Raw genomic sequence first — 10,868 nt, forward strand, 5'->3', positions numbered from 1 at the left:
GACTTGTATTTTTGTTTAATCCAGCCTAAGGCATTTCCCGACAATTTTGTTTGTTTTACTCTCCCTTTAGCCATAGATTAAAATACAGGCAGTCCTCACTTTGCATTGTTCCACTATGCATAATTTCAGTTACTACAGTTTAGTTTTATATCAGCAATACTCCAATAACACAGGTCAAACTTCAGCTACCACAGTATATTTACTGAGAATTAATTGCATAAACAACTGATTTGCTGCTGGCTCTTCGGCCCACAAATCACCATATAACCACCAGATGCAGGTCATGATCAGGTACTAATCATGTCACTTCTTTCAAGGTCTGCCTGAGATTGGAGATTGGTCATCATTCATCTGTTATGAGGTTTATCCCCAGATCATAAAGTGTGTAGTTGTCTCCTTGTTTCCCAGTAAGAAAGCCAGGTAACATTTATAAAAATGGATAATCCAAAGAGGGAGCTGGTCGAAAGAAGTAAGTGCAGCAAATAAATGAAAAGCAATCATGCAGGAAGTCAAATTGAATATTATTAGAACTTATTCACCTAAATGAGCAGTTATAACAAAAAGGATGAAAGATATACCAGAGAGGTTATGTCAGCAAAAAACTTCACATTATCAAACTCTTGGAGCTATTTTACAACACTCAAAACACATAAAAAATAACATTTTGGAAACGGATTCAGATTTAGAAAGGAGTATGACAATTTTCCAAGGTGTAAAAAAGATGTTGGCTCCATGCGCTGAGTTACATTATAAGAAGAAAAGCAGAAAAGCACTGTTTAAACTACTCATTATTTTTTCAAAGAAATGAAACACTAATTTTTAATGTTTCAACTGTTTTAATTACAGTGTACTAAATATTAGTTTTACTAGTTTTTATTTTCCTTTATATTTATTCCCAAAAGTAAGAGAGTGTTTAGTGTTTTGACAAAAAATTTAAACGCTACACAAAAATCATGATTTTTTCCATGATTACTAAACTCACTTTGCATAGTTTCAACTTGCAAAGCCAAGCTGAAAGTAGTCATGCTTCTTTTCCACCAGATAATATGAACTTTCTGCTTCATCTTAAAGAATGTGTGATTTATGAACCTAACTATTATCATTAATGGAATATAATAATGTCAAATCTGTAATATTAGATCTATTTTCAAAATTAACACCAAAAATGTTACAAATGTCAGCATTACCTGAATTCAGTTTCTTGTTTTCAGTATTTTATTGTCACATATGAAATATATACACAACTGGATTCATATGGTCAAATGAAAAAAATAGTTATCGTGACAAGGATAGTAACACAAAATAATTGATGGTATTTTATTTTTTCTTCTGTGCATGAGTTCAGGAGAGTCAATTCCATCAATGAAACAGAAAAAGATTTCGATAGACTTGTTTCCAACATTTTCTTTACAGATACATACAAAATGTGTTTGAGGAATAACTTGACTATTTTAGGGTGAACTACTGTATATTATTACTGGCTACTCTGCATTTTTAAATACTTAGACACTACATATTGTATTAGTAATCTTGAAAGAGCAAAGGACATAGGTTGTTTGGATAACAAGAGGGGTAATTATGAAGAAGGAAACATGAGCAAGATAGAAATAAACAGAAACTATAACTGGAAAATTCAAGGTCACCAACGAATTTTAATGACACAAAACTTCTAACTGACAGCATGCTACTTCCATTCATTGCTAACTGCACACAGAGTACATCCAAAAGAGGAGGCAGTTAGAAGGAAGTAAGGTGCTGTGTGAACTTGGGGAGGAAACTCGGGGGTGGAAATCTCTGAAGATGTAGTGACTGAGTAAGTAAGAAGAGGACATGAGTTCATTTTGTAACGTAGGGAAACCGATCAAGCATAGATGAAATATCATTGCAATAAATGAAGATTTGTGGGAAGAGTTAGTGGAAATATGGAGAAAAGTTATAACCGTCAAAAGGAAAAATGAATTTTTTTCACAAAGTGCATCTAATTTAGTCAGAAACCTGATAATCATGCTTAACAATTTTCTTTCCCCCGACTTCCATGTCCACATAGTTGCCAAGGTCTGGAGATTTTTACTTTCTAAATATCTCTAGATTGTATCTGTACTCTGCATCTTTTCCACTAACACAACTACCATGACTGCTCTCCCAGACACCCAGACCACTGGCATAGTCTCCTAAGTTTTCTTCCCACATTTACTCTGCCTCAGTCTGCTCTCCAGACCCACTCTCTGCTCTTCTCCACCTCTCCCCATGCTTCAAGATGCTGAACTACAAGAACATATTAATGGGCCCCCCTGCTCTATGGAGCCCTGTGGTCCCATCAAGGTATTTCTTCTCTCAGCTCTTTGTGTTCAGTGTCGCTGCAGGTTTGCAGCATCCCTCCACAGAAGCGATATCTTCTGTAAGGCAGCTCCCCTCTACTTAGTTCCTTTGTCTCCAGGTTCCAAAAAAACCCCAGTAATTCTTCCTGCATCACGCCTGGGGAGGAATTATCCAACTCTTGGTCTCCTCTCCTCCCCATCTTTTGTAAATAGCTGCTTTATTATACTGTCTTCAAATAATTCCACTTGACTGTGCCATGTGTTTCCTGTCAGGATCTGGACGATGGTCTTGTCCCTGCTCTTTCTGCAACAGCATGTCTTAATAGTCCTCATCCTAATCCACACTGCTTACAGTCTCAACAGCAACCCATTGAACTACTTACAGTTCCCCAAGTGTGCCCTTATTACATTCCAGTTTTCTTCCTTGCTATTCACCGGCCCTAATATCCACCCCATAATTCAGAAATTTCATCTTCCCAGAAGCTTTGATATCCTCTACTTACTATCTTCTAGTTTGTGTTTGGGTAGTCATTTTAGCTCCTAGAGCACGGTATCTATCCATACCACAATGCTTATCACTCCGTGATTGCCTTTTATTTGTCTGTCTATCCTACAAGCTCTGAATCACCATCTTTAGTTTCTAGTCCCCAGGGCCGAATAAACTCCCTGGCACATGATAGCTGTTCAATAAGCAAATCAAACTATAAAGCTGTGTGTGTAATCTAGCTAAAGTAGTTCAGAGCTATTTTGTAACATATTCAGGCACAGTATATTATAAACAAGCTTACCTATTTATCCCAACCATTTTCTTCTTCCAATACAGATCTTAGTGAGAATACAGCTCCCATAGCCAAAATACTGCACCAAGTGTATAGACTGATGCAACTACCTCCATCAGCCATTTATCCTTCCAAAAATAAAACCTTTAAGCTTACTTCTCAATACTTCTTTACTGAGCATTTTATTTCTTCAGTGTTGTCAAAGAAAATACAGTACATTAAAAAGTAAGGATGACCCGGAAAACTGGATTGAGAAAGATTTCAGAAGGAGGTTTATTCAGGGAAAACATTATGAATGTTTCATAGTATTATTACTCCCATAAGCTTTGCAGTGAGAGTAACATTTACCATTTCTTTACATTATTTTATTAAAATTATTTGTTTCTTTTCTTTTATGGCTACCTCTTCCTCTCCTCTCCCCCATTTCAACCATATTCTTCACTCAGTCCTTTAGAAGACACTATGGTATTCCAACTAGATTTCCTTACCCTTTTCAGGACTAAAGAACTTACTTCTCAGCTTCTGGGAATGCTGACAGTTGATGGCTCACAGGCGAATCCTTCCTTCCAAGTTTCACCCTCAGCTGAAGAGAGCTGCGGGTATGACATCTTACCTCCTTCCTGGGGCAGTCCACAGCCAATGACTAGTCAGTGCTGAGGGCTGGAAGGGGAAAGCATACAGAGAATGTCAGGAAACAAAGCCCCCTTGCTCCTATTTGGAAAAACCATGCAGGGATATCAGGGATATTTCAGCTCCAGAGGGCCTTGTGGAACCAGTTTTTGCTGTGACTTCATCACAGCCCAATCCCTCCCTAAGCTTGATCTACCTTCATTTCCCTTCAGTGGTTGACACAAGAAGCCCTCTGCCACTCCCCCATTCACTCCTTGAATGCCAATCTCTGTCTCAGAACCGCTTTCCAGGGAGTCTGACTGTGAGAGTCTTCAACAAGGACCCCATGTTAAAAAAAAAAAAAAAAAAGAATTCTTCCGTGCTTCCTTCTATAACAGTTTAATCACATACACAAACATATGTAGGCATATACATGAATAAAAGTGTTATAAATATATAAGATTTTGGTTTTTGTTAATGGGATATTATACATTTCGTTTTACCATTCAATAGCACATAGTGTAAATTCCTTCAACACAACTTGTACCATTTTATAACTTTAGTTTATTCTTTGAGTAGCTACATAATACTCCATGATGTTGACATATCATAATGTAGTCATTCATCTCTTGCTGGGCATTCATCTTGATTACTGTTTTGTTTTGTGTTCGTTTTGGCCCCCATGAACAATGCTGGAGTAAATATCATTGTATATATGCCCCTGTGGACTGGTAGTTTCATTTCTGTAGGTTTCCAAAAATAATAATAGGTTCAAAAATATGTATATTTTATTTTCATAGATATTGCCAGATTTGTTTCTTCTAAAATTCTATAATATTCACATTTGTACCATTAATAAGAATAACTTATGAAATAATTCTATATAAGTCATTTTGATATATTTCTTTCTTGTCCTATACATAAACAAATGACTTAATGAAAACTTTCTTTTTCAAGATGAAAGTCTAGAGAGGTCCCCAAAATCGATCCAGCAAAGATTTTTTTGGATATAACCCCAAAAGCACAGGCAACAAAAGCAAAACTAGACAAATGAGACTACATCAGGCTAAAAATCTTCTTCACAGCGAAGAAAACAATCAACAGAGTCAAAAGGGAACCCATAGAATGGGAGAAAGTATTTGTAAACCATACATGTAAGAGGTTAATATTCAAAGTATATAAGGAACTCAAAAAACACAATTGCAAGAAAATAAATAACCCAATTTTTTAAATGGACAAAGAACCTAAATAGACATTTCTCAAAAGAAGACATGCAAATGGCCAACAGATATATGAAAAAATGTTCAACATCACTACTTATCAGAGAAATACAAAGTAAAACTGCAATGTGGTATCACCTCACATCTGTTAGAATAGCTATAATCAAAAGGACAAAAAATAACAAGTGTTGGTGAGGATGTGGAAAAAAGAGAAACTTTGTCCACTGTTGGTGGGAATGTAAAATGGTGCAGCATATCAAGAAACAGTATGGACGCTCCTCAAAAAAAAATTAAAATAGAACTATCATATGATCTAGCAATCTCACTTCTGGTTATATATATATATAAAAATCAAGTCAGTATGTTGACGAGATATCTGCACTCCCATGTTAATTGCAGCATTATTGACAATAGCCAAGTTATGGAATTAATGTAAATGTCCATCAACAGGTAAATGGATTTTTAAAATGTGGTATATATACACAATGGACTATTATTCAGCCTTTAAAAAATAAGGAAATTTTGTGATTTGTGAACCTGAAGTACACTATGTTAAATGAAATAAGCTAGGCACAGAAAGACAAATACTGCATGATCTCATATGTATGTGGAATCTGAAAAAATCAAACTCATAGAAACAGAGAACAGAATGGTAGTTGCCAGGGGTTGTGGATATGTTGGTCAAAGAATACAAAATATCAGTTAGAAAGAATAGATTGAAGAGATGTACTGTACACATGGTGAATATATTTAATAACAATGTATTTGCATACTTAAAACTTGCTAAGAGAATAGATTTTAAGTGTCACCACAAAAAAATAAGCATGTGAGATAATGGATATGTTAATTAGCTTGATATAACCATTCCACAATGTATTCATATTTCAAAACATCATGTTGTATACGATAAATATATATAATTATTTGTCAAATAAATAGACAAATAAATACATAAATTGTATCATTACAAAAAAATGTTTTAAGTGCTACTTGATCACCAAAACAAAAAACACAAAATGAAAAACCACTCATTTTAGAAACTCACAGACTGGTAGAAGTGATGATAACATAAAAATGGAAAACTCTTTTTTCAAATTGGAAGTACTACAATTAATTGTAAGGCAAGTCTAGCTTTTTTTTAAGTTAATAAAATTTCTTTAAAGTTTTTTTTAAATGGAGCTAGAATTTATGACTGATATACTTAAATTTATCTAAAACAATTTCTTTTGTTATTCAGACTCTACTAGAAGCAATAAAAAGTATCCAACCTCTTTTCCCCCAGAATTGATACTATGATGCCACTAAATATGTTCAAAAATTAGGGACAGCCAGTAAGAATTATAACTAGCGATTTCCTGAATCCAGGGAATAAATATTGGTTTAAAAAGCAGAAAACAATGATGTTCAATTCGGAACGCTACATACAATGTTCCATATTCAGATTTTAAATGTAGTCAGGTGCAAGAATAGCTAGATACTACCATCCCTGATTTCACCAACAAACCATTATGGACATTTTTAATACATGATACAAATCTAACATTCTTAAATGTGTTTCTGCTAACATACAATAATAGTTCAGCTATTTTGTCATTGGAAAATGTGTTGTGATTTGCAAAGAAAACAGTTTTCCTGTTTTAGCAAAATTAGAAGTTAATGAACTGAGTATTCCACTGTAGCATTAACGTAAATAAATACAAATCTACAACAAAGAGAGTTAATCAAATTGAGTTGAACAATGCATTATCCCAAGTACATTTTGCACAAAACTACAGGCTGAGGAGTAATTATTTTTATGCACGGGCACTTGGCATTTTCAACTTGAAAAACATTTTTTCCAAGTAAAGTTGATTCCATTTACAAGCGCAACCAGTTGGTTGCTAATGTTAGGACACCATCTTGTGGATAAGGTATCTAATTTGGAAACGTATTTGAAATCATTTACACAGTAAAATGCAAAAAAAATGTTCTTGGTATCACAGAAATTAATCAACAGCTTTACCTTTATTAGCATGTCTACAAAAGGTATGGCTAATAAAAGAACACTGAATAATTTTTATCAAAAGAGCCTTTTCTCATTGTGCATCTGCTATGGACCAAATGTTGTATTCCAAAGTCAGTGTATTAGAAAGGCATTTTAGTGAAATCTTTATTCTACAGAGAATTAATGAAATCCATGTTAGTAAAGATAAACTTTCATTTGCTGCTATCACATAATGCTGAACACATTTAAGATATAGATTGTTTGCCAATATATTGTTCTTGAGTTTTATATTGTCAATATTAAATACATATATTTAATATATATATATAGGAGGCATATAAGAATCTCAAATATCAAACTGGTTTTCTCCTTAAAAAATATTAATATCCACTCCAGCCTGGGTGACAGAGTGAGACTCCGTCTCAAAAATATGTAGGTATATTAATATCTCCATTAACCTGCCTGTTTACTTAAATAAGAAAAGTAACACTTATAGGAATGCTGATACAGTTTGGCTTTATATAACACAATAAGTTAGCAGAAACAGAATACATGCCTAAGAAAGCTGAGCGCCAGTCTTTCCTCTGCAACTGATTAGCCACCTATCTTGGACAAATCAATTCACTTCCCATGCCTTAGTTATCACAGCTGTGACAAGAAATAGTGGATGCTTATCCAGAGAATTTTTGAAGACATAAAATAATACATATAAAATTTCTGCATCTACCACAATATAGGAAATAAGAAGAAAAACAGATCTGATTTTATTCCAGATCCTTGTTCCAATCCCTGTCCTCAAAAACAGCTATGGTTTCTTTAGGTCTTTAAAAAAAAATTCTGTGAACACCCACTGTATCTTCCAACACATTTTTCTTTTATTAAGCTGTTATGTGCAGTAAACCTTCTTGACTAACACAGCACTCATGTGATTTGGGGAAGGTAATTACATTTAGTTAATGGAGGAGGGAATAAAAATTCGGGTTTTCATTAAACGGGTATGGGTTTGAATTCTGACTTTCCCACTTATCAGTTGTATGACTTTTGGTCAGTTATTAAGTTTCTCTTGCCTTGGTTTTCTCATTTGCCTCACAGAGTTCTAAAAATCACTAAATTAAGGTGTGTAAGGCATTTATCACAGTGACTGGTCTATGGCAAGTGGGGTATGGTGAACAAGAAAGATTATTATTATAATTATTGTAAATGGATATTATTTAATTTGACATCCTCCCAAATCTCAAAATTAATCAGAGTATGAAATACTCATCATTCATAATATCTGTAAAAGAAATAACACTGTTCTGCATTGATGCCCACAAAATATCCACTTAGAAGAAGACTTAAATGGTATTTTTATAGTCTGAATTGATTTCCTCTAAATGGCTAAAGCTCTGAAACAACTTGTAACTTCCCATCTGCATCATAGTACACAGACCACAATACATCCAACTCTTCGAGAGATTTGAATCTTCACAGCTCATTAATCTATAATGAAAATAACTTATGAGCATCTTTGACTTACAAAGGCAACTTGCCTTCCTCATCATGGATTTGTGGCTCCTCCAGTAAACATGGTGAGTCAAGGTTCAGCAGCATTCAAACAGCTTAACCATCAAAGTGACCAAAGGTCTTTTTGAAGGAGCTAAAGAAATAAAAGAGATATCCCCTAGTTTCTCTTCTGACTGTATGATACTTCAAAAAGTAAAAATACAAACTGACTATTTTGGAAATGTGAGATTGTGTTGTTTTTCAACCACATATGTGACTTTTTTGCCCTCGATATCTAGTTAATTAAAACAGAAGCATTTTACAAATACATAATGTCTCAGAAAATAAATCTGCATTCCCCTCCTCCCTCCCATTTTTTTTTCTAATTCAATTTCTAAACTTTAAGAATCAGCTCAATTCTCAGCATATCCTTCTATCCTTCCTGATCCATTACAAGTCCTAATGACCATCCTAGGCCATATTGTACTTTATTTTATTCCATGTCAATAACTTGGAGCAAATAAAGACACCTCAAGCAGTCTAAAAACCAAGGATTTCATCAAATGTATAGCTTTTAAATATGAAATTAGCATTTACCTTGGAGAGAGGCAATCTGATTTTTTTCTGTTCATAAAAGTATACACTTTTTTATTATGTTTAGACTGAAGAATTTATCGCATGCCTATTGTTTGAACTCAGATTGTCTTTCATTTCACATTTTTCTCTTCAGTCATAACTGGATCACATTACTCACATTAAAAAAGACATAACATACAAGAAAATAGTTCCAAATTCCTTTTCAAAATATGTGTGTACTTTTTTCCTGGCTTTCACAACAGCAAGGCATTTCCAACCTGTCTATGGTTTTGTTCTTGCTAGAATTTGTTATGCAATATCCGAAATAAGCAATTTTGGGGGAGGCATATTAAAGCGCTTAAACTTTTCATAAAAGAAAATACTCTTTTCTGGTAAGCTGTATTCCTCCATTTATTATTTATTTTCTGAAATCCAGCTACCAGTATTGCTGATTTTAGAGTATCAGCAGCTGACTGGCTCTGAGTTGGTAAGCACGGTCTACAATTGTCCTCCGTGCCTGTGTGTGTGTATCACTTGTTTAGGTAGGTGATGGTGGAGAGTGGTTTTTATTTTGAAATTTTTGATTGTAGAGGCTGACCATATCATTAGGAAATATGTGTAAGGAGTCACACAATACTTATCGATTAGCTGCTTGGGCATCCAGCCCCTTAATCTAACTCTTCACAAACTGTTACCTCATGCTATACTTTGTAAGTTAATGCAGGTCAGGGACTTCAAGAATCTCAAAATAACAGGCGGCTGGGATTATGTGGTAACTATTTTGAGATCACTGCTGTCTGCTACTTTCCCTCAGTTACTGATACAATCCTCTAGGGACAATTGTTTGAAAAATCCATTATATTTTCTGTTATGTCCCTATCCCTACCCTTTACAAATTATAATTTGAACAATATTAGCACAATGTTGAGCTGTAATAGGCACTTAACATGATTTTTCTTGAAACTATTGTTTTCATACCAATCCTAGATTTCTTTCTTTCTATGATAACACCTCTATATTATACCCTCTGTGAAAAAGAGTTGTGTATTTCAGTAAGCTATATTTTGAGGTACTTCCTAATATATACCTTTCCATTTCAAATATTAGCATTTTTGATATTTGGTTATATTAATATTTTTAAAATAGACATATACTCACACTGTCTACTTAATAACTTTTTAATCGTGATCAGTAGTGCATTCTATCATGTGCTGATTCATTGGAAGCAAAGATTTGAGAGAAAATGTTCTGCATACTACAGTACTGCTTTCAATTGAATATAGATTGATCCAGCACATTTATATTAGGAGTTTTTTATTGAAAGTAATAGAGCTGAGCCCAGATTAAGAGTGCTCCATTGCTTTCAAAAAAGTCCAGTCATAAAACACATTATATTTAACATCTGTGGCCACTTTAACCTCCTAGCTTCCTATGACAGTATATGCACTGTCTTTTAACCCTGCCAATTCAATATTATTACTTGTTTTGATGGTATATTTCTGAAATATATTGCACAGGAAGCTGAGTTCTGGTCCAAGGCACCAGATAATTATTCTTGTAAATATTAATTAAAATAAAATAAATTGAAAATGGCATTGTTGTTATTTACTTTTTTATCTAGATTCTTATAACCTGACAATTCTACCATCTCACTGATACATGATAGTCCAAGAGCTAAGATGATATTGCAGGACTATCATTAGAGGGGGAAAAAAGCAATTCTAAGCTGCCTTTAAAAAATATTCCTGGCTGAGCACAGTGGTTCACACCTGTAATCCCAGCACTTTGGAAGGCCAAGGCAGGGGGATCACCTGAGGTCAGGATTTCAAGACCAGCCTGGCCAACATGGTGACAGCCCGTCTCTACAAAAATACAAAAATTAGCCAGTCGTGATAGA

This window comes from Pan troglodytes, chromosome 4 (assembly GCF_028858775.2).
Source record: "Pan troglodytes isolate AG18354 chromosome 4, NHGRI_mPanTro3-v2.0_pri, whole genome shotgun sequence".
NCBI classification, from domain to species: Eukaryota; Metazoa; Chordata; class Mammalia; order Primates; family Hominidae; genus Pan; species Pan troglodytes.